This window comes from Galeopterus variegatus, unplaced genomic scaffold, assembly GCF_000696425.1.
Source record: "Galeopterus variegatus unplaced genomic scaffold, G_variegatus-3.0.2 Scaffold1155, whole genome shotgun sequence".
NCBI classification, from domain to species: Eukaryota; Metazoa; Chordata; class Mammalia; order Dermoptera; family Cynocephalidae; genus Galeopterus; species Galeopterus variegatus.
Genome location: NW_007727266.1, coordinates 320060 through 344715, shown reverse-complemented (window position 1 = coordinate 344715; position 24656 = coordinate 320060). Strand labels below are relative to the sequence as shown.

General features: G+C 39.9%; 1 pseudogene; it reads left to right on the top strand.

The window, feature by feature from the left end:
- Positions 1 to 24656, top strand: part of LOC103592468 — a 45539-nt pseudogene continuing 20883 nt past the window's right edge.

Genomic DNA, 24656 nt, shown 5'->3' with positions numbered 1-24656 from the left:
ATGGCTCCAACAGTTCTCCGCCAGGGCCTGTGGCCTGGGGGTTACTTCTGGATGGTGGGGGCGGTGAGGACGCGCCTTCAGGCCAGACCTCATCCCGCACTCTTCCGACCCTCCTTACGCGGAGCTGAGCAAATTAGCGGCTCCTGCGCTGACCCCTTCCCCCAACCTCCAGTGCTTCCCCCCCCCCAGGGCGACTCCCCTAATCCAGGAAACAGGGTGCCCCCTCCCCGAGGCTGGGCCCGGCGACATCCCAAGGTAAACTTCTGGGGCCGGCTCGAGTTCCGCCAGGCGGTGAAACTTAATAGCAGGACAAGAAAACGGTTTAATAAAGAAGGGCTTTAATAGGGAACTAATTTGATTGAGTTGCTTAATTCCACTTTAATTGGAAAGGGGGTTTGGCTGTTTGGTTATACAGTGCTAGGGTGACGATGAGATGGGAGTGGGGGGAGAAGGAGCGAGAGGAGAAAGACGCGGCAAGAGAGAGGGGCGAGGAAGGCAGTGAGGATAGTTAAGAAACGAGAGGGAGAGAAGAGAAAGGAAACAAGGAAGAGTTAGAAAGGAGAGAGGAAGGCGGGAGGAAGCGCCGGGAGCCTCCGGAAGCGCGGCCGTTCCTGCCCTTGGCCTCCGCGCGGCCTCTCTACGCCCCTCGCCCCCTCCAGGTTTTCGGAAGCCGCCCGGCCTCAGCCAGGCCGTCACAGCGGCCCATCCCCGGCCTCTCGGCCCCACCGCATCCAAGGTGAAGTGGGTCCCCCAGGTCCTCGGTTCCTGCTCAGGCCAGACCCGAGGGGGGCGCCCGGTGGCCCGAGTTATTCATTCCCCAGAACATCTGGAGCTTCGCAGATTTCAAGATTATCGTTTTGGTTCATCCTCACAGCAAACCCCCGGGGCGGAGGGAGGCGGGAATCCCGTGAGTGTTTGTTACCAGCCCCATTTTACAGAGGGGGAAACTGAGGTCCAGAGTGGTCCCGGGACTTGTCCAGCCGTCCGGGCCCCGTGGGTCTCCTCTCCACGGCCCCGGGGCCTTCTCCTCCTCCTGTCGTGGAGCGGTCTCCGCTGGCCCACGGTGGGACGTCTGCGGAAACACCCTCCCGCGTGCACCTGGGCCCAGAGAAGCGGCTGGCAGAGGTCGCTCAGAGACCGCGCGCCTGCAGCTCCGCGCGAGCGGTGGGGGTTCGGGGGGGGGGCGCAGTGGGGTTCCCAGGTCCCTCTCCCTCCGTGGGCCCCGCTCGCAGCCCACTGCGCAGTCAGGAAGAGCGAGGCGCAGAGACCGGCGGTGGCCCGCCCAGCGCCACTCATCCGGGCCGGAAGAGTGTGACTCCAGGACACGGCAGCATGAGCTCGGCTGTGATCCGCGCCCGCGCCCGTGAGCGGCGGCAGTTATCTCTTTTCCTCCCGGGAGGGGAAGGGAAAACGGGAGTTCCCTTCTTGACCTCCACTGTCCCTGTTCATTCCCAAATTCTCCCCGGAGACAGCTGGAGACGACCCTGGACTGGGCACTGGGAGGACTCGGACCTGGGCCACCGCGGGGTAGCTCCGACTGCTGGAGAGACTCACGGAAGCAGTTGTTTTAAAAGTATTTTCCTCCTCCTCTGTGTCCTCCTGCAGCCCGCTCCTCTCCTGCATAACCAAAGCAGCAGCTACTATTGAGTACCTACTCTGTGCCGGGTGCTGTACCAAGCACGTTCCCCAACAAAATCCTGCTCAGTGGGCGAGGACTCAGGAGCTGGGATCCATGCTGGGGTCTTCATTCAGGGATCACTGCAGTCAGCAAATGTTTGCCAGGCACTCACTGTGTGCCAGACCCAGTTCTAGGACCTTGGGATACACAGTGCGTGACAGGCGCCATCCCTGCCCTCACAGTGTTGACGGAGGAGGGGCGGCAGCCAAACCGGCAGCCCTGAGAGGCCGAGGCCGGGCCGGGGAGGTCTGCCCAGCAGAGGCGAGCTAGGCAGGGCCGGACCGCGGTTCCCTTCAGTTACATGGCGCTAATAGTAGTGTCTGTCTCTCTGGGCGCTGTGAGGACTGAAAGAAACAAAGCGTACAGAGCTCTTCCCTCAGTTCACTATTACAATTCTCATACCCTTCGGTGTGGGTATGGTCCCATTTAACAGAGGAGTAAGCTCAGAGGGATTGACTGGAGCAAGTCGGGCCTGGAAATCCTCCGGAGTGTCACAGGTTATGGGGAGACACCCTGCCCAGAGCAAGGGGCCATAGACATATGTGCCAGTATGGATCTGGAAATGCTTCTGAGAGGAGGTGAGGCTGCAGCTGAGTCCTGAGGGGTTTGGTGAGGGACTGCATTGTGATCCGTGGTAAGAAGCTGGACCAGCAGGTGGAAAGGGAGGAGGTGGGGACAGGCTGATGAGGTTGGACAGAGGTCAGAGGTCAGATCATGAAGAGCCTTAAGTGCCAGGGTAAGGGACCTGGGTTTCAGAGCGAGGCTACTGGGAGCCCTTGACAGCAGTGCCTGGTGAGATTTACATTTGGATTTGGTAGAGTAAAAGGAGAAAAGCCAAACCCCTCTGAAGAGGATCCATGAAAAATGATAGTGCCACGAAATGAGAGGGTGCAGGGAGAGGGGAGAAGAGGTCCACTTCCAGGACTGCTAGATTCCCCACTGCTGATCCAGTGTGGGGAGTGGGAGGGGAGGAGGGCCACGGTCGATTCTCCAAGTGTCTGGCCTGGGGAATGACACAGAGATATGGGCACCTGGAGCAGAGACAAGATTGGAGGGCAAGGAAAAAAGTTTAGTGTTCACCATACGGAGTTTGAGGAACTTACAGGGCCTCTAGGTATGGACACCAAATGGCAGAAAGAGTCAGCATGTGGATGGCCTCAGGGTCTTGGGAGGGATGAGGTGGCCCAGCACTGCCCCCACCACCGCCATAGGACACAGGACTCCTTTAGTGGAGGCCATGGCCTTGGGAAAGGGTGTCAAGACCCCAGCTGTTGGGTTCTGCCTCTCGCCATTTCTGTCTGCACCAAGAGGACTGGCATCTTAAAATCATTCTCTTGTAAAAATCATTGTTCCGGGGTAGGACCCTAGGCAGCCTGTCTCTGGATTTATTGTGATATCAATGAAGCTTAAATTTCAGGTCTCCCCACCTGTACACGTCCCTTTCAACCTGCCCTTGGCCTCTATCCCTGAAGCTTTACCTTCAGTTGCTTTTCTCCCCTCTGCCCATTTGTCCATCCCTTCCTCCCCCTTCCTCTGCACTCTAGCCACACTGAGCTCCTCAGACTCACCTAACAGAACATGAACTTTCCTGCTCCTTTGCCTGTGCAGGTCACTCTGCCTGGAAAGCCCTTCCCTTTTTCCTCTACTTTGAGGACTATCCTCACCTTCCCCAAGGCCCAGCTTCACAGGAGGATTTATTGTGGCACCACAGAGCTTACACTTCAGGGTTCTTCACCTGGAGTGCTCCCTCTCAAGGTCTTAGAGTTTGTGCACATGGTCAAGTGACTTCTTTTTCTTAAAGCTTCAGGCCTCATTAAAAACTGCATCCATCACTGTACAGTTTAGGTTGCACCCTTCTGGCCTCCTGTTCCTGTTAACCATTGTTGCATAACAAATGATCCCAAAATGTAGTGGCTTAAAAAAATAACCATTTTATTATCTCATGATTTTATGGGTTAGGAATTTGGGTAGGGCTTGGCTGGGTCATCTTTTGTTCCGTATATTGTTGACCAAGATCTCTTGGTGGTATTCAGCTAATGGATGTGTTGGTCTGGAGGGTCTGAGATTGCTTCAGGCATGTGTCTGATGCTTTGATATGGACGGTAGAGTCCTGGACTCGCTGGATGGTCGATTGGAGCACCTACGTGTAGTCCTTCCTTCATTGTGGCCTCAGGGTACCAGACTTTACACATTTTGACTCAGGGTTCCAAGGCAGATGCCCCAGTGAGCAAAACAGAAGCTACACGGACTTTTATGACCCAGCCTTACAGATCAGAAAGTGTGATGACTATTAGTTACTTATGACTTGGCTGTCACAATGACTTAAAAAAGAGGGTATTGACTCCTCCTTCTTCCTCTTCTTGCTTTTCATCTTCTTCTTCATAAATTCGTACGATGTCCAGAACGTATCTCAGGAATAACTCAAACCAGGTGCTCAAACACCATCACCTGAGCTGCTTTTCTCCATCTCTAAAACCAGCTGTACTTTATGTTGTTTTCATGTCAGGGAGGATTTCTCCAAAGGAAGTGCAGATGATCAGCAGCAGCCACAGGCTCACGTTTTACTTTCTCTCCCACTAGTTAAACAAAACATCTTGAAGCTGACACATTGATTAGACTTTTGTCACTCTTCCATTTCAGAATCAATCTCATGACTGAATGGTTGGGCCTAATCCATAGTCTCACCCCTGGAGTGGGTCAGGAGGCTGCCAACATAACCACACAACATTTTGGGGGGCCTGGGGTAGATGGTTCTCCAAAGGAAAAGTGGATGCTGTTGCAGGAAAGTGGGGAATCGATGCAGAGCAGGCTAGAGCTATTCATGTTCTCCCTGCAACCAGTACTCAGTTACTCAGGCTTCTGTGGCAAATGAGGCCTGCTAGAAAACCAAGCACTCAGGATAGCTGAATGTTCGCCCATTTCAGCCCTCAATAGTCTTTAATTTAGTATTTTAGGGTAGAAGCTTTATAAAAATATTACTTGCTTTTTTCCATATTCCTTTCCTAGAAAACCAAGCACTCAGGATAGCTGAATGTTCGCCCATTTCAGCCCTCAATAGTCTTTATTTTAGTATTTTAGGGTAGAAGCTTTATAAAAATATTACTTGCTTTTTTCCATATTCCTTTCCAAGGGACACTGAGATGCTCCAGGCTTTCTTTGATTCAAAGTCATCTTTGTGATGTGCCCTAAGAGGGTATTGGAAAAGGTTTGCTGGCTCTGGCACAATCTCTCTGGACTTTTCTGATGCGTTTTTTATTTTGAAGAATTTTTATTACAAAAGGTTTCAAGTGTACTAGAAAGGAGAGAGAACAGTATAATAAATCTTTGTATACTCGTTGCATAACTTTAATAACTATTAACATTTTGCCATATTTGTTTTAACTAATTTTTTCTTTGAAGTATTTAAAACTAAATTACAGACATTGTGAAAATTCACTGTGAAATACCTTAACATACATCTCTAAAACATGAGGACATTATCTTACAAAAACCACAATATTATTAATACATTGTCAATATTAAAAATAATTTCTTTATATTACCTAACACCCAGTATATATTGATTTACCCAGTTGTCCCCACTGGGGACACTTCTTTTAAACAATTGATTTGATCAAACCAGGATTTGGTCGTCTATAGCAGACTCTGTCTGAGCCCCACCCATGGACCTTTCAGTCCACTGATTTCCAGTTTCCATGATCAATTTCTCTGTGCCTAAGAGCTTTTATTCCAGGACCGCAGCAGAGAGTGGTATGCGAGTGTTGGGATCATGGGAGCCGTCCTTCCCAGAGTAGGCAATAAGAGGGCACATCGTTTGTAGAGAATTTAAAATAATAATAATACTAACTAAAAGTTGGTCCACTTTTAAATTTGTTACCATATCCCAGCAATTCTTAACAATGTTAGAGATAAAATATTCCTCCTTTCAAAAGACTTGTTGGTGGTCTAAATTCTAAACAATCCCTGTAGTGATCGTTGAGTTTAAATTATATATACACACAATATATATACGAGGGTACTTAAAAAGTACATGAAGTTCATGAAAAGATTCATTTTATCTTTTAGTTCTATTTTCCACGAACTTTTTGAAGTACGCTTGTATATTTGTACATTTACTTACATGTATATCTCAAATTGTCACTTAATTAGTTTTATGTTTACATACAGTAAAATTGCCTTTTTTCATAATACATTTCTAAAAGGTTGAACATGTACATAGATTTGTGTAACCACCGTCACAATCAGGATTCACAACAGTTTTGTCACCCCAGGAAAATTTCTTGTGCTGCTCCTTTATAATCAAACCCTCTCCCCCTGTCCTGTCCCCTGGCAAACACTGATCTGTTCTGTCTTTACAGTTTCTTCTTTTTTTTTTTTTTTTGCCTTTTGTCTTTTTCCGTGTCCGGCAATGGATCGCAACCCTCAGTGTTGCCCCCGTACCGGACCGGGGACCGGCAACGGGGTTGCAACCCTCCGTGTTGCTCCCGCGCCTCGCTCAGCCAGTGAGCGGGAACCGGTCTGTATGTGGGATCTGAACCCTCAGGCGGGAGCGCCGCCGCGCTTCCCAAGCGGCACACTTATCCAGTGCGCCACCGGGCCGGCCCTACAGTTTCTTCTTTTGCAGAATGTTGTATAAATGGAATCATATGGTATGTAGCCTCTTGAACCTGGCTTCTTTCACTCAGCATAACGCCTTTGAGATTCATCCAAGTTCTTGCATATGTCAGTAGTTCATTGCTTTTTATTGCTGAGTAGTATTCAATTGTACGGATGTACCAGTTTGTTTATGAATTCACTGTTAAGGGACATTTGGGTTGTTTCAGTTTTTGTTGATTATGAATGGAGTTGCTATCAACGTTCATGAACAGGCTTTTATATGATTGTAAATCTTAATTTTTCTAGGGTAAATACCTGGAAGTATGATTGCCAGGTCATACGGTAAGTATATGTTTAGCTTTATGAGATATTACCAAACTGTGTTCCAGAGGGATTGTACCATTTTGTATACCAAAAATGTGTGAGAGTTCCAGTTGCCTCACCAGTGCCCTCGGTTTGTCTTACTCTTTTTTTTTTTTTTAAACATTCAATAATTGCGTAGTGGTACCTTATTGTGGTTTTAATTTATATTTTTGTAATGGGTAATGATCTTATGCACCTTTTTATGTACATATTTCTCAACCATAAATCTTCTTTAGTGAATTGTCTGTTCAAATATTTTGACCATTTAAAAAAATTGGTTTATTTTCTTACAGTTGCATTTTTAAAAATAACATCAAGATATAATTCATATATTATATAATTTTCCTACTTAAAGTGTACAGTTCAATGGTTTTTCATATATTCCTAGAGTTGTGAAACCATCGCCATAATCAATTTTGAACATTTTGATCATCCCTGAAAGAAATCCTGTACCATTAGCAGCTACTATCCATTTGCTCCAAATTCCCCAACACTAGGAAAGTTTCTGCCTCTAATCTACAAGCTTTCTGATTCTGATTTGCATTTCCCTTATGATTAATGATGTTGAGAATCTTTTCATGTGTTTTTTTGCCATTTGGAAAATTTTCATCTCTAACCTCTCACTCCAAACTTGTCTATTCTGGATAATTCATATAGTGGAATCATTCAACATGTGGTCTTTTGTGACTGGCTTCTTTCACTTAGCATAGATGTTCTCAAGATTCATCCATGCTGTAGCATGCATCAGTACTATATATTTTTTTCATTACCAAATAATATTCTAATATACACACACTATTTTATTTATCCATTCATCAGTTGACGGACACTTGAGTTGTTTCCACTTTTTGCCTATTATGAATAATGCTGCTATGAACACTTGTGTACAAGTATTTGTGTGGACATGTGTTTTTATTTCTCTGGGGTACCTACCTAGGAGTGGAATTGCTGGATCATATAGCTCCATGTTTAACCTTTTAAGGAACTGTCAAATTATTTCCCAGAGCAGCTGCATTATTTTACATTCCCACAGTGTAACAGGGTGTCAATTTTTCCACATCTTCACCAACACTTGTTTTTCTCTGTCTTTTTTGATTCTACCATCCTAGTAGGTGGGAAGTGATATCTCATTCTGATTCTACTGGTATCTCTAGTACCTCCCAAACAAACTCAGATCCATGTATCAGGGTCTTCTTCTGGGGGAACAAGTATCATTTAAACTAGAACAGCCCCAACTTTTTTTTTTAATGCCAGTGATTTACAAAAGACACTGAGTCAATTGTCAGATAGAATGACTCATCCTCAGGATTTATCTGATTGCTTCATTGTGTCGTTTAACTTTTTCCCCTGTATTTCTGATAAGCTGGAATTAAGATCCAAAAGGTGTTTAAAGTCATGTAAAATTTTCTTGGTAAGAATATTTCAGCATCTAGATGATGCTGTTTGTGTTACATAACATCTGAATGTACACCACGTCTGATTGTTCCACCAATAGAAATGTTAAATCAGTGGGCTCAGGTGGTGATAGTCTGACTCCTTTGCTGTTAAAGTTCATTTCCCACCTTATGAGCTCTAAGTAATCTGTGACTTGATAATTTCACCTTTTAAATATTTAGTTCCCCAGTGTGATAGGCAGAATAATGCCTCTCCCCCAGCGATGGCCACATCCTCATCTGCAGAACCTGTGAAAACACTGTGTTACATGGCAAGAGGGAATAAATGTAACAGATGGAATTAAAGTTGCTAATCCCCTGACCTGAGGGAGATTTTCTTGGATTATCCAGGTGGGCCCAATTAATCACAAGGTCCTTTAACGTGGAAGAGGAAGGTACAGAGGGGGTCAGAGTCAGAAGATGCCATGCTGCAGGCTTTGAAGAAGGAGGAAGAAGCAACTAGCCAAGGAATGCAGGCAGCATCTAGAACCTGGAAAGGGCAAAGAATTGGATTCTCCCCTAGGGCCTTGCCGAGGTTTGAATGCTTGTCTCCTCTGAAACTCATGTTGAAATGTAATTGCCATTGTAAGAGTATTAAGAGGTGAGGCCTTTAAGAGGTGATTAAGCCATGAGAACTCTGCCCCCATGGATTAATGCCATTATAAAAGGGCAAGTTCAACCCACTTCTCTCTCTTTTGCCCTTCCACCATGTGATGGCACAGAAAGAGGGACCTCACCAGATACTGGCACCTTGATATTGGACTTCCCAGCTTCCAGAACTGTGAGCCAATACATTTCTGTTAATTATGTTACCCAATCTGTGGTTTTCTGTTATAGCAGCACATCGTATAACTTCGTATAATGTATGCTATACGAAGTTATTACGGTTAATATCAAACTTTGTCTCTGGTCTGTGGGTATTTTGTTTTTTCTTTCAGTTCTGTGTTGGATTATTTGCTGTTCCCACCACTTACACTCTGCACTGGAACTAATTTGTTGTCCTTTGGTTACTTCTAAAATGGGGAACTTCCTGTGGGAACCAGTACTTGAGCCCTGTGGTTGAGCTAAATTGTTGCTTTGCTGCTGATTCACTAGGGGAAGGCTTTTTGTGCAGCTCAGGTTTTAATGGTTGACTTTATAGGTACTTCTGGGTCTTGTGAGTTGTGTAGAAACTCTGGTCTGGGCCTGACTCTTTTTAGCAAACTGTACCCTCTGCAGTTCTATATTCCTGACCAGTCTCCACTGAGTGGTCCTGTGTTGATTGGGAGGCAGATCAGCTGTCCTTGCTGTGCCCCAGTGTTCTCTTCGTGGGCCCATCTCTCCCCCTGCCCATGCTCCAAACATTTCCCATGGGATGGGTGAGACTCCAGTCCCTTGCGATGACTCACTGGCCTCTGAGTGGCTCCTATTTTTCAGTTGTTGTGGCTCCTTGCTCCTATGTAGGTCCACGGGAACCCTGTTAGTGGTCTTGCTGGCCTGGGGGCCACCAAGGCCCTCTTCTCCCCTGCCACCTCCAAGCAACTTCATCTGAAGGGCACAGCAGTGGCTTTTGCCAGCTCCTGCTCCGTCTGCTCAGCAGCTCCAGATTTGAAGCAGCCAGGGCTCGAAACAGTCAGAGTGGTTCTTTCTTTCTCTCATCGTGGCTTCTCCCACCTTCTGCTGAGTATTTTTTATCATGAAGGGGTATTGAATTTTGTCAAAAGCTTTTTTTTTTTTTGCATCAGTTGAGATCATCATATGGCCTTTATAATTTATTCTATTGATATGGTGTATTGTACTAGTTGGTTGTCGGATTTTTAAACGTACTTTGTATTCCTGAGGTAAATCCCACTTGATCATGGTGTTTAATTTTTTATATGTTTCTGCATTCAGTCTGTTAGTATTTTGTTGAGATTTTTTGCATCATTGTTCATAAGGAATATTGATCTGTAGTTTTTTTGTGATGTCTTTTTCTGGTTTTGGTATCAAGGTAAATACTGGCCTCATAGAATGAATTGGGTAATATCCCTTCCTCTTCTATTTTTTTGGAAGAGTTTGTGAAGAATTGGTATTAATTCTTTAAATGTTTGGTGGAATTCTCCAGTGAAACCATCTGGGCCTGGGTTTTTCTTTGTGGGTAGTTTTTTTTATTACTAATTTGATCTTTTAACTTATTGTAGGTCTATTCAGATTTTCTATTACTTTTTGAGTCAGTTTCAGTAGTTTGTGTCTTTCTAGGAATTTGTCCATTTCATCTAAGTTATCTAATTTGTTGGCATATAGTTTTTCATAGTATTCCTTTTCAATCTTTTTTATTTCTGTCAGAAATAAGGTCAGTAATAATGTCTCCTTTTTTCATTTCTGATTTTAGTCATTTGAGTTTTCAGTCTCTTTTACTTGGTCAATCTGGCTAAAGGTTTGTCAATTTTGTTTATCCTTTAAAGAAACAACTTTGAGGTTTTTTTGTCTATCATTTTTCTATACTTTATTTTATTAATTTCCACTTTAATCTCTATCATTTCCTTCCTTCTAATTGTTTTGGGTTTAGTTTGTTCTTTTTAATTGTTAAGTGTTGAGATTTCTTTATATATTTTTGATACAAACCTTTTGTTGAATATATGATTTGCAAACATTTTCTTTCAGTTTGTATCTTGTCTTTTCATTCTCTTAACAGTATCTTTCACAGAGTAAAAGTTTTTCATTTTCATTAAGTCTAATTAATCATTTTTAAAAATGCACTGTGCTTTTAGTGTTATCCAAGAACTCTTTTCCTAACTCAAAGTCACACAGATTTTCTCCTAAAATTTTAAAAGCTCTGCTTTTCACTTTTAGATCTATGACCCATATTGAGTTAATTTTTGTATAAGATATAAAGTTTAGGTTGAAGCTTATTGTTTTGCATTTTGATGAACAATTGTTCCAACACTATTTGTTGAAAATGCTATCTTTCCCCTATTGAATTGTCTTTGCACCTTTGTCAGAAGATCAATTGATCACATTTGCATGTGTCTATTTCTGGACTCTATTCTGTTCCATTGATCTGTGTATCTAGCCCTTTGCTAATACCATACTGTTTGATTACTATAGATTTATAGTAAATATTAAAATTTGATACCATAAATTCTGCAACTTTATTCTTCTTTTTCAAATTTTTTTTGACTATTATTATTCCATTGGCTTTCCATATAAATTTTAGAAAATGCTTGTCTATATCTGCAAGAACTGCTGCTGGGATTTTGGTTGGAATTGTGTTACATCTATAGATCAATTTGGTGAGAATTGAAATTCTAACTATATTGGGTACTTTAACCCATGAGCCTGATAGATCTTTCCCTCTATTTAGGTGTTCTTTCACTTATTTTTTATCAGTACTTTGTAGTTTTGAGCATACAAATTTCGAACTTGTTGTGTTAGGTTTATACCAAAGTTTTGTTTTTTGGGAATCATCGTAAGTGCTATTTTAAAAATTTGTTTTCCAATTGTTCATTGCTATTTTATTTAATTTTTTCAAAAGATTATAAGTTTAGTAATGCAGAAATTAAAGACATACATACAAAATAAAGTCCAGCATTCTTAAAAATAAAGCCCAATCTCATCCAGAAAAACAAACAAAAAAGGTTCATTGCTATTTTATAGACACACACACACACACACATACACTTGATATTTGTATGCTGACATTGTATCATGCAACTTTGCTAAAGTCACTTGTTAGCTATGAGAGCTTTTATTGTATATCCCTTGGGATTTTTCTACATGGACTATTATGCCATCTGTAAGTAGAGATAGTTCTACTTTTACTACAATGTAGAATAGGAGTGGTGAGAGTAGAGATCCTCGCTTTATTCTAGTCTTAGGGGGCAAAGATTCAGTCCTTCACCATTAGATATGATTTTAGTTTTGGGTGTGGTATTCTGGGGTTTAGGCTCCCTTTACGTCCAGGGAGATATTGAGGAAATAAAAAAACAGGAAAACTCACCACTGGATTAATGATTCTTCAAGTTCTGGTTTCCTTTCCCAGTCCTCCTGTTATTATTTACTTTCCAGAGTTCTCAGATAGCTGACCCATGCATTCTTTCCAGCAATTTTTGTTGCATTCAGTGTGAGAGACAGGGTGAAATGTGCTTACACTATCCTAACTGGAACCAGAACAAAATGACCACTTTTTAGTTACTCATTCTTTAGTAAGCATTGTATTCTACATGGAAGTTAATTCAGAGAGATCCCAGTTATACAGTCAACCCCACATATGTAGACTCAGCATATGAGACATGCATTTATTTCAAGAGTAAGTTTGTAAAGGTTTGGAGTAATTGGAGCTTGCTTAGGATGCAGTTCATTATTCCAACCTCTGTGACACTACTTATTCCTGTGTTTAAACAGTAGATGTGAAATAAATGATGATAGCATAGTGAGTTAAAGAAAAGAATCAGAACCTGAGTTACTTAATTCTGTCACTCTATGTAGCCTCTTAGAGATTTAAAATATAAAACAGTAAAACAAAGTTTTACTGAATCCTGAGATGCAATATTTTTGTTTGGTAAGCATACTATAAGTTAAGTAAAAATCAAAGGTGTTAATCCCAAATCCTTATTTGCGTCTTGCACAGTCATTCTCTGAACTTTTATGGAGCTTGCATTTTTGGAAGTGTTTTTTAATGTATAACATTTTTTCAAACTTGTAAAAAAATGATCCATTCTTTTCAATCTCACCTCATCTATAAAAAATGCTGCCAAATGTAGAGATAACATTGAAACAGATTATCCCAGGCAAACAGAGCTGTGTGCACAGTAAGGACAAATTTTGAAAAGTTAACGTTGACTTTTGAAATACTGAGCAATCTAAAATAAAGCACGGACATAAGAGTATCAGCTTATAATTTGTTCTTTGCTCCACATGATTTGTTTTCTGAATTATCTTTTATTATTTGGTGTGAAATTTTAGATGATGTTAATAGGACACAAAAATATTTCCAAAGAGCCAGAATCAGCTTTGAACAATGTATAGTGAAGATCATGCTTGAAGATCAGCAGAGAAAAATTGTGGAGGAGGCCACCGACAGTGCTCCACAAAATGAAAAGAATGGACATTTACAAGGAGAAAAGAATCAAATTTTGAAGAAGAATGCCAGGAGAAATGAGAAAAGATGCCAGAATAAATCAATAGACAATGTTTGAAGGTCTTGATCATTTCTACTGAGAACTGTATACTCATTTAAAGCAATGAGTCAAATAATGTCAATATTTGCCATCATTCATTTTTTTTTTTTAGGGCCAAGCCCGTGGCGCACTCAGGAGAGTGTGGCACTGGGAGCGCAGCAGCGCTCCCGCCGCGGGTTCGGATCCTATATAGGGATAACCGGTGCGCTCACAGCGCTCACTAGCCGAGCGCGGTGCGGTCGGTCTCAAAAAGGACAAAAAAATAAAAAAATAAAAAATAAATAAAATTTTTTTCTATCTGTATGCTTAAGTGTATACATAGTAGCAAAATGTTTTTTTTTTTTTTTTTTTTTTTTACCAAGCATAACAGAATTTTGTGTTGAATTGTGAAGATACTCTAGTGGGAATTTTTGACTCTGGAGACTATTGAAATTTGCTAGAATTCATCCCCCCCGCAAACAAAGCAATGCACAATATTACCATTTCTGGAATTTGTTGTGAAATGGGTTTTTAAGAATTTCTGCTGAACTATTTGTATATGGGTTGCTTCACGTAAAAAATGTTCAAAATTAAAATTAATAAAAAGAAGTAAAGATAAATAGGCTATACTGTCCATTTAACATGAACATGTGAAGAAGATAATTTTGTTTTGAAGTCACTGACAAATTTGCAAAAGTTAAGGCTTAAAAACAAATTGTATTATTATTATTCATTATTGCAAAAGATCAATACGGGGTTTGTTTCCCCTTTCTAAAAAATATGTTGATGTATTTAAAAAGCATTTATCTTTACTTTTTTCTTTTTAGTATTGCAATTTTAATTTATTTTTTAAAAAATTTTGGGGCCAGCCTGGTGGCGCACTGCTACAGTGCGCCACTTGGGAGCACAGCTGCGCTCCCGCCAAGGGTTCGGATCCCACATACAGACCGGCCGCTCACTGGCTGAGCGAGGTGTGGGAGCAACACCGAGGGTTGTGATCCTGTTGCCGGTCCCGGTCCGGTACGGGCGTGACACTGAGGGTTGCGATCCGTTGCCGGTCACGAAAAAAGACAAAAAGGAAAAAAAAAATTTTTAATGGCAGGATTATACATACAAAGTTCAACAAAAGAAACTTTTCACTGAATTTCTTTTCTATTGCTTTTCATTTTATTTCATAGTAATTACTGATTTTTATCATATACAGAAAGGGGCTGTTGAAATATGATTCACTACAGGTGTGGAATATACTAGGTAGACCACTGGTAGAAGATTTCTTTACCCACTTACGACCAGCCCAGGGATCAGGCCTCTACAAACGACTTTCGCAAGCTGGTGTATAACTACTCCAGCTCTCTTGCCCTTTGGGTGGAATAATTCTGAATTTTTTGTTCTGTGCCATTTTCCGGAGTTTCCTCAGGGGGTGGAGGTTCAGTTGCCCACTGTGGTAGCCAGCTCAACATCAAACCCAGCACTGGCTGCCTTCTTCCCTGTGTGACCGCCTCAGGTCCCTACTGGTATCTCTAGTACCTCCCAAACAAACTCAGATCCATGTATCAGGGTCTTCTTCTGGGGGAACAAGTATCATTTAAACTAGAACAGCCCCAACTTTTTTTTTTAATGCCAGTGATTTACAAAAGACACTGAGTCAATTGTCAGATAGAATGACTCATCCTCAGGATTTATCTGATTGCTTCATTGTGTCCTTTAACTTTTTCCCCTGTATTTCTGATAAGCTGGAATTAAGATCCAAAAGGTGTTTAAAGTCATGTAAAATTTTCTTGGTAAGAATATTTCAGCATCTAGATGATGCTGTTTGTGTTACATAACATCTGAATGTACACCACGTCTGATTGTTCCACCAATAGAAATGTTAAATCAGTGGGCTCAGGTGGTGATAGTCTGACTCCTTTGCTGTTAAAGTTCATTTCCCACCTTATGAGCTCTAAGTAATCTGTGACTTGATAATTTCACCTTTTAAATATTTAGTTCCCCAGTGTGATAGGCAGAATAATGCCTCTCCCCCAGCGATGGCCACATCCTCATCTGCAGAACCTGTGAAAACACTGTGTTACATGGCAAGAGGGAATAAATGTAACAGATGGAATTAAAGTTGCTAATCCCCTGACCTGAGGGAGATTTTCTTGGATTATCCAGGTGGGCCCAATTAATCACAAGGTCCTTTAACGTGGAAGAGGAAGGTACAGAGGGGGTCAGAGTCAGAAGATGCCATGCTGCAGGCTTTGAAGAAGGAGGAAGAAGCAACTAGCCAAGGAATGCAGGCAGCATCTAGAACCTGGAAAGGGCAAAGAATTGGATTCTCCCCTAGGGCCTTGCCGAGGTTTGAATGCTTGTCTCCTCTGAAACTCATGTTGAAATGTAATTGCCATTGTAAGAGTATTAAGAGGTGAGGCCTTTAAGAGGTGATTAAGCCATGAGAACTCTGCCCCCATGGATTAATGCCATTATAAAAGGGCAAGTTCAACCCACTTCTCTCTCTTTTGCCCTTCCACCATGTGATGGCACAGAAAGAGGGACCTCACCAGATACTGGCACCTTGATATTGGACTTCCCAGCTTCCAGAACTGTGAGCCAATACATTTCTGTTAATTATGTTACCCAATCTGTGGTTTTCTGTTATAGCAGCACAAAATGAAATAAGACAGCCCTCCATTAGGAACACAGCCTACGTGAGACCTCGATTTTAGAGTGTTGATGTGTTTCACACTTCTGACTTTCACAACTTTAAGACAATGTATCTAGGCTGTTTTAAACCCATAAATTTGTGGTGATTTGTTACAGTAGCAATAGAAAACTAATACACCCATCAAACCTTCATTGAATGTGTTTTGTACCCAATACCCATCATTATCTCATGATAATTAGAACATTTTTCCATGAGGGGTTACAAAAAAGTACTTTTCAAATTTCATCATTTAATCAACATTTTCTAGAGGGAATTCTTTTGTAAAGAAAAACCCTTCCTCATCAGCCAAGTCTATTTGGTCGCATGCAATTTGACATGCAGTTTGAATAGGAAAGGCAAGATAAATGCTTAATAATTTCTCATTAATTGGCAATACTCAGAGTTAAGAATATGTATGATAGCTAACTCCAATGGTGATGGATGAATTTTTAAAGATTATTATTTTGATATGTATTGACCTCAGGCAAGATACTTAATGTCTCTAAGCCTTATTTTCCTCATATACAAAATAGGGATAATAATGGTCTTACCTTACAGTTTTTTGTGAGGATTAAATAATAATAATGATGCTATACAAAATAGGGATAATAATGGTCTTACCTTACAGTTTTTTGTGAGGATTAAATAATAATGATGATGATAATACTGTACTACATTTATACACTTAATACCAGACCCTCGAAATATATGAAGCAAAAGTTGACAAAATTAAAGAGAAAAATAGTTTTGTAATAATAACTGGAGACTTTAATAACCTACTTTAAGTAATGGGTGAAACAACCAGGCAGAAAATAAGTAAGGCAGCCTTAAAAAGAAACAAAATTCTGACACATGATACAACATGGATGAACCTTGAAGTGAAATAAGCCAGACAAATAAGGACACATAATGTATGATACCCCTTATATGAGGTAACTAGAATTGTCAGATTCATAGATAAAGGAAGTGAAACAGTGGTTATCAGGGGCTGGGGAGTTAGTAGTTCATGGGTTTCCATATGGGATGATGAAAGGTTCTGGAGAAGGATGATGGTGATGGTTTGCACAATGTGAAAGTACTTAATGCTACTGAACTGCACATTTAAAAATGGTGAAAATGGTAGATTTTATGTTATGAATATTTTTCCACAACATAAATTAATTTTAAAATATTATGCTAATACTAATATAGAGCTCATTATATTCGAGACACTGTTCTAAGCAATTTACATAATATAAACATACATTATTTACATAAATATGTAAATAATGCACTTAGCATAAAGCCTGGCACATAAAAGGTGTTTTATAAATTGTAGCTAATAATAATAATTACTGTTTGTTGATGATGACAATCCCCATTTTAAAAATAAGAGACTGAGGCTTGGGGGTTTTAAGGGACTTGTTCAAGATCACTCAGCCTAAAAGTGTTGGTGCAGAGTCTCTATGTGGCTGCCTGACTTCAAAACCCTCACTTTCTCACTTTGCTGCTCCCCATGAGTTATTGAATTTTACAGCCAGCAACTGATAGCAATGGAAAAAACAGAGGAAAATAAATCCCTTAATGCAAACGAACAGTTGTTAACAACCAATATTTTCAGTGCAAGAGAAAATTAAAAAGTCAGAGTAGTTGAACAAGAAAAGTTGTTCACTATCACTAATCATCAAGGAAATGCAAATGAAAACTACAATGAGATTCCAGTACCCAACCACTAGAATCACTAAAGTGAAAAAGTGTGATAATATTAAATGTTGACAAGCTCATGGAGCAAGTAGAAGTTTCATACATGGCTGGTGGGACATTACCACAGGCTGCTAATGTACAAGATCAATCTGGGACACCTTCTTGTACTAGAAAGTAATGCAGCTATCAAAAAAGTATGTGGGGCTGTATAAAAAGCACACAGAAGCCAGCAGTGGCTCTCTCTGGCCAAAGATGAAATAATTTGAGTATCAAAATTAATATCAACTGCAATTTATTGAAGCATAGATATGTTTCAACCCTTATGGAGCATAGAATCTGGTAGGGAGATATACAATAACCATGCAAATCAGCATACTGGATTACGCAGGCTAAACCAGGCTATGCCTTGGTAACAATCCCTAATCTGCTTAACATAATAAAGGAAAAAACAAGACACCATGAAACAAAAAAAGTCTTGAAAAAGAATCAGAACTTTTAGAAATGAAAAACATAATCATTGAAATAAAAAACTCAATGAGCAGACTAAATACCATATTAGATGCAGCTGAAGAGAGAATTTGTGACCTGGTGGAAAGATCTGAGGAAATTACCCAGAATGTATACATAGGTATGGAGATGTAAAATCTAAAAGACAGGTTAAGATACTTGGGGGATAAAAGAGAGAGCTCAAACATCCATCTAATAAAATTTCCAGATGATGAGAATAGAGAGAATGGAGGGAGAGACAATATTCAAAGATATTTTGAATAAGAATTATCCAGAATTCATGTAAGACATAAATCTTTAGATGTAGAAAGTCTAAAATATCTTAAACAGGATAAATAAAACTAAATCTATAAATATACACACTGAAGTAAAACTGAAGAACCCCCAAACTAAATAGAACATCTTAAAATAATCAGAGAATAAAGAGACAAACCACAGAGAATGACAATTAGGCCAACTTCAGACAGTGGCCAGTGGTATTATATTGTCAAAGTGCCTAGAGAAAATAAGTATCTACCTAGAATTTTATCCCCAGGTAAATAGCATTCAGAGGTAAGGAAAAACATTTTTCAGAGAAAGATTTAAATATTTGTCAGTAAGTGACCTATCTTGAAAGAACAACTAAAAGATATACTTCTAGAAGAAGAAAATTTAACTCAGGAGTAAATGTACAACATAATGATAATAAAAAATTATAAATATATATATATATTTTTTTGTCTTTTGTCTTTTTCCGTGTCCGGCAACGGATCACAACCCTCAGTGTTGCCCCCATACCGGACCGGGGACCGGCAACGGGATCGCAACCCTCGGGGCCGCTCCCGCGCCTCGCTCAGCCAGTGAGCGGGAACCGGTCTGTATGTGGGATCCGAACCCTCAGGCGGGAGCGCCGCTGCGCTTCCCAAGCGGCGCACTTATCCAGTGCGCCACCGGGCTGGCCAAGNGGCGGGAGCGCCGCCGCGCTTCCCAAGCGGCACACTTATCCAGTGCGCCACCGGGCTGGCCAAGAATTATAAATATTTTAATAAATATTTGGCTTTACAAAATAAGCATTGATTGTATATGGTGATAATAAAGGTTACAGCGGTATAAATAGAAGGTGGAATAAAACATTATAAAATGATAACATGTGTATGGAGGGGTGATTGGAGTTAAAGATCTGAGTCATTGTATTATATAAATGAAGGTAGAGATATTCTCTAACTTTAGACCTTTTTAAGTCAAATATGTGTATTAAAAATGGTATCTCTAAGAATATGAATAGAGTATGTAATTTTAAAACAATTAGGAATATAAAAACTCAGTCAATTTAGTAGAAGGCAATGACGGAGAAAACATAAGCTTTAACAAAGCAAGAAATATAGAAATACCCAAATAAGATGTTAGAAGTAAATATGAGCATATCAGAAATCACAAAAAAGTAAATGACTAAACAAGCACATCAGTTAAAGACAAAAATCATCATATTGCATTGAAAAAATATGGCCATATGCTCTTTAGAACGGATAGTTTTAAAACATAAGGACATAGGTGAGGCACATACAGAATTTGCTACAGTCTCCCCTTGCACTGCTCAGATCTACTTTGTTCCCACACGAAGTCCACTCTATCCTGTCATTGATTCTCCAAGTTGATAGTCATTTCTAATCCTTAAAAGTAGACTTACAACAGGAGGATTAGTGAGGCAAAAATTACACTGCCCACTAATGTAGTTGGCTCTGAGGCTGTAATTGTATTCATCATCTCCCTCCTCTTCCATCCATTCTAGATTTCCCTTATTCTCAGCATCACCCAGAACTTCTGCAAGTGTAGATTACTTGTCCAGTGGGATGACACAGACCTTCAACCCTAAGGGATCTGGGCCCCTAGTTACCTTGTCCTTGTAAGGTCATGATCACGGCAATTGTTTATTTTTTGTGTTTTGTTTTATTTTGTTATTGTAACTGGTCATGGAAACACCAAATTCCAGACATATTCCTTTCTTCTCCCATTATATAGCAACACTTCTGTTTTTTTATGATAATCAGAGTTAATTACCTCTGCCAATATAATAACTTCTTTCTTTGCTTGAAGGTCTACCAGCATGAAGAATCCAAAAATGACGAAAAAGGCATTTAGGTTCAGTGGAACCCTTACAGCATCCTTTGTTTAAAAACATTTCATAACTTATTGGTGCAATAACTTATTCTTTCATTTGGGGTGGGGGGATGTCCTGGAATTCCCTAGACTATTGGACTAAAAATGTTATTGATGTGGCATGCCCCTCAGTCTTTGTAGATTAATTTCTTACTTTCTGGCACCCATGGTTCTTTCCAAGGTGCTATGGACTGAACTGTGTTCCCCCATAATTCATATGTTGAAGACCTAACCCCCAATGTGATGGTTTATGGAGATGGGGCCTTTGGCAGGTAATTATGTTTAGATGAGGTCATGAGGGTGGGGACTTCATGACCTTATAAAAAGAGACACAGAGAGCTTACTTCCCCTCTCTTCACCGTGCAAGGACACAGTGAGAAGGCAGCAATCTGCAAGACAGAAAGAGAACCCTCACTGGGGAACTGAATTAGCCAGTATGGTGATTTTGGACTTTCTAGCCTCCAGGACTGTACGAAAGAAATTCCTGTTGTTTAAGCCATCCAGTTTATAGTATTTTGTTATGGCAGCCCAAGTTGACTAAAACACAGGCATCCAGAGTACTGCTTCTGCTCATTAGATCTAATTAATATGATGTCATCAGTATAGTGGTCCAGTATGATAATATTCTGTGGAAATGTCAAAATGATCAAAGTTCCTTTGGTTTATCTTTTGACATAAAGGAGAATTATCATAGCCCTGGGGCAAGAAGGTCAATGTGTATTGCTGTTCATCCTAGGTGAATGTGAAATGAGAATAGCAAACTACTTTTGATCTTTTTTGATGAAGGTGAAAAGAATACATTTGCTACATTGATGGCTACTACTGAGTGTTGATTGATTCTAGGAGAGATACCATATCTAGCATAGAGGTTGTAGTGGATCTACCACTTTGTTAAGTTTATAGAAGTTCACCATTGTCCACCATGATTTATCTATTTGGGGGAGGGGATATAGTGGTAAATTAAACAGAGATATAGTAAAAATCACCATCCTTGCATCCTTTAAATCTTTGAGGGTGGCACTGATTTCTGCCATTCCACCCATGATGTAGCATTGTTTATGATACTATTGGCTAGGGTGGGAGACAGTTTGCAGGGCTCTAACTTGACCTTTTCTCCCATGAGGTCTTTTATGCCACAGAGAACCAATACTGAGTACACTTATCCTGAATATGTACCCAAGGACTAGAGAAATGATCACAGGATGGATGCCATTTTGTCTAACTTGACCTTTTCTCCCATGAGGTCTTTTATGCCACAGAGAACCAATACTGAGTACACCTATCCTGAATATGTACCCAAGGACTAGAGAAATGATCACAGGATGGATGCCATTTTCAGATGAACTTAGGCCAGGACTCCATGTGTCATCTGGCCTTCATAAACCCCATGATAACAAGGCAGCCTCAAAAGCGAAATGGGTTTCCTGGTAAGAGTGCCAATTCAGGCCCTTCATCCAACAGCTCTCAGAAAGCTTGGGTATATTTTTCATATGCAGTTGAAGTTAGGTTGTTATCAGCTTAAAATCGACAATTACAACTATAAGATGTTTTATGTAAGCCTTGTGGTAACCACAGGGAAAAAACCTCTAGTGGATATACAAATGATAAGAGAAAGAGTCAAAGCATACCATAACAAACACTCACCTGCATATCAAATCACAAAGAAAGATAGAAAGAGAAGAAGGGAATAAAAAAAATTGCAGAACAGTCAGAATACAATTAACAAAATGGCAAGAATAAGTCCTTACCTATCAATGATTAATTTAAGTGTAAATGGATTTCTCCAATCAAAAGACAGAGTGGTTGCCCGCTTTTTTTAAAAAATAAGGTCCAACAATATTCTGCTGACAAGAGACTCACTTTAGCTTTAAGGACACACATAGGCTGGAAGTGAAGACATAGAAAAAGATATTATATTCAAATGGTAACCAAAAGAGAGCAAAAGTGTCTATACTTAGACAAAATGGACTTTAAGTCAAAAACTGTAAAAAGAAACAAAGAAAGATATTATATAATGATAAAAGGGTCAATTCCACAGGAAGATATAGCAATTATAAATATATCTGCACCCAAAATTAAAGCACCTGAATAGATAAAGCAAACATTGACATACTTGAAGGGAAAAATAGACTGCAATACGATAAAAGCAGAGGACTTCATATCCCCATCTCTATAATGGATAGATCATCCAGACAGAAAATCAATAAGAAAACAGCAGAACTGAACAACACTATAGGCCAAATGGACTTAAGACATATACACAGAACTTTCCACCCAAAAGGAGAAGAATACATTCTTTTCAAGTGTACATGAAACATTCTCCAGGATATATCACATGTTAGGTCACAAAACAAGTCTTAAAAATTTCAAAAAGATAAAAATCATTCCAAATATCTTTTCCAACCACAATGGAATTAAACTAGAAGTTAGTACCAGTAAGACGATGGAAAAATTCACAAATACATGGAAGTAAATAACATACTCTTGAACATCCATTGGGTCAAAGAGGAAATCAAAAGGAAATATCTCAAGACAAATGAAAATAAAAACACAACATACCGAAGCTTATAGGATGCAGCAAAATAATACTAATATGGAAATTTATAGCAATAAATACCTACATTAAAAATGAAAAAAGATTTTAATTAAACAACCTAAACTTACACCTCAGGGAACTACAAAGAAAGAGCAAACTAAGCCCAAAGTTAGCAGAAGAAAGAAAAAGATTAGGGTAGAAATAGAGAATAGAAAACAATGGAAAAAAACAATAAAACTAAGAGTTGGTGTTTTGAAAAAATAAATAAAATTGACAACTCCTTGGCTAGCCTAAGAAAAAAAAAGGAAGACACACAAATACAATCAGAAATGAAAGAGGAAATATTATAACAGAAGCCTCAGAAATAAAATGGTCATAAAAGACTGTTACAAACAACTATATGCCAAAAAATTGGATAATCTAGAAGAAATGGATAAATTCCTAGAAACATATAACCTATCAAAATTGAATCAAGAAGAAATAGTCTGAAAGACCAATAACAAACAAGGAGATTGAATCAGTAATCAAAAATCTCCCAACAAGGAAAATCCCAGACCAGATGGCTTCACTTGTGAATTTTGCTAAACATTTAAAGAAGAATTAATAGTAATTCTTCTTAAACTCTTCCTAAAAATAGAAAAAGAGAGAACACTTCCAAACTCATTTTATGAGGTTAGCATCGCCTGATAATAAAGACAGACAAAGACACCAGAAGATGAGAAAACTACAGGCTAATATCCCTGATGAATATAAATGCAAAAGTTCTCAGTAAAATACTAAAAACCTGAATTCCACAGCACATTAAAAGGATTATATACCACATCTAAGTGGTACTTATCCCTGGGATGCAAAGAAGGCCCAACATCCACAAACAAATCAATGTGATACACATTGACAAAATGAAAGAAAAACCCACACTATCATTATCTTAGTCCATTTGTGTTGCTATTAACAGAATACCCTGACTGGGTAATTTATAAAGAACAGATTATTTTCTCACAGTTCTGGAGGCTGGGAAGTTCAAAATCAAGGCACCAGCAAGTTCAGTGTTTGGTGAGGGCCTGGTCTCTCTGCTTCCAAGACAGTGCCTTGTTGCTGCATCCTCCAGAGGGGACGAACACTGTGGTGTCACATGGTGAAAGGCCAAAGAGCAAAAGAGGCTTAAGCTAGTTCCCTCCAGCCCTTTTATAAGGCACTAATCTATTCATGAGGACAGAGCCTCGTGATTTATCACTTCCCAAATCCCCCCACCTCTTGATACTACTACAAGGTGGATTAAGTTTTAACACATGAATTTTGGGGAACATTCAGACCATAGCAATCATCTCAATACATACAGAAAAAGTACCTGACAAAGTTCAAGATTCATTCATAAGTGAAACTCTCAACAAAATAGGTATAGAAGGAACTTATATTTTACATAGTAAAGGTCATATATGAAAAGCCCACAGTTTACATTGTAATTAATGGGGAAAAACTAAAATCTTTCCTTCTAAGGTCTGGTACAAGGCAAGGATGCCCACATTCACCACTTCTATTTAACATAGGACTGGAAGTCCTAGCCAGAGCAACAAGACAAGAAAAAGATATAAAATGCATCCAAATCAGAGATGAAGAAGTAAAGTTATGTTTGCAGATGACATGATCACATATGTAGAAAACCCTAAAGACAACAACAAAAAACTGTTAGAACAAATAAATGAATTCAGCAAAGTTGAAAGATATAAAATCAACATACAAAAATCTGTTGCATTTTTACACAATGAACTATCTGAAAAGGAAGTTAAGAAAGCAACCCTGTTCACAAAGCAACCAAAAGAATAAAATCTTAGGAATAAACTTAACCAAAGAGGTGAAAGACTTAGGCTGGCTCGTGGCTCACTCGGTAGAGTGCGGTGCTGATAACACCAAGGCCATGGGTTCG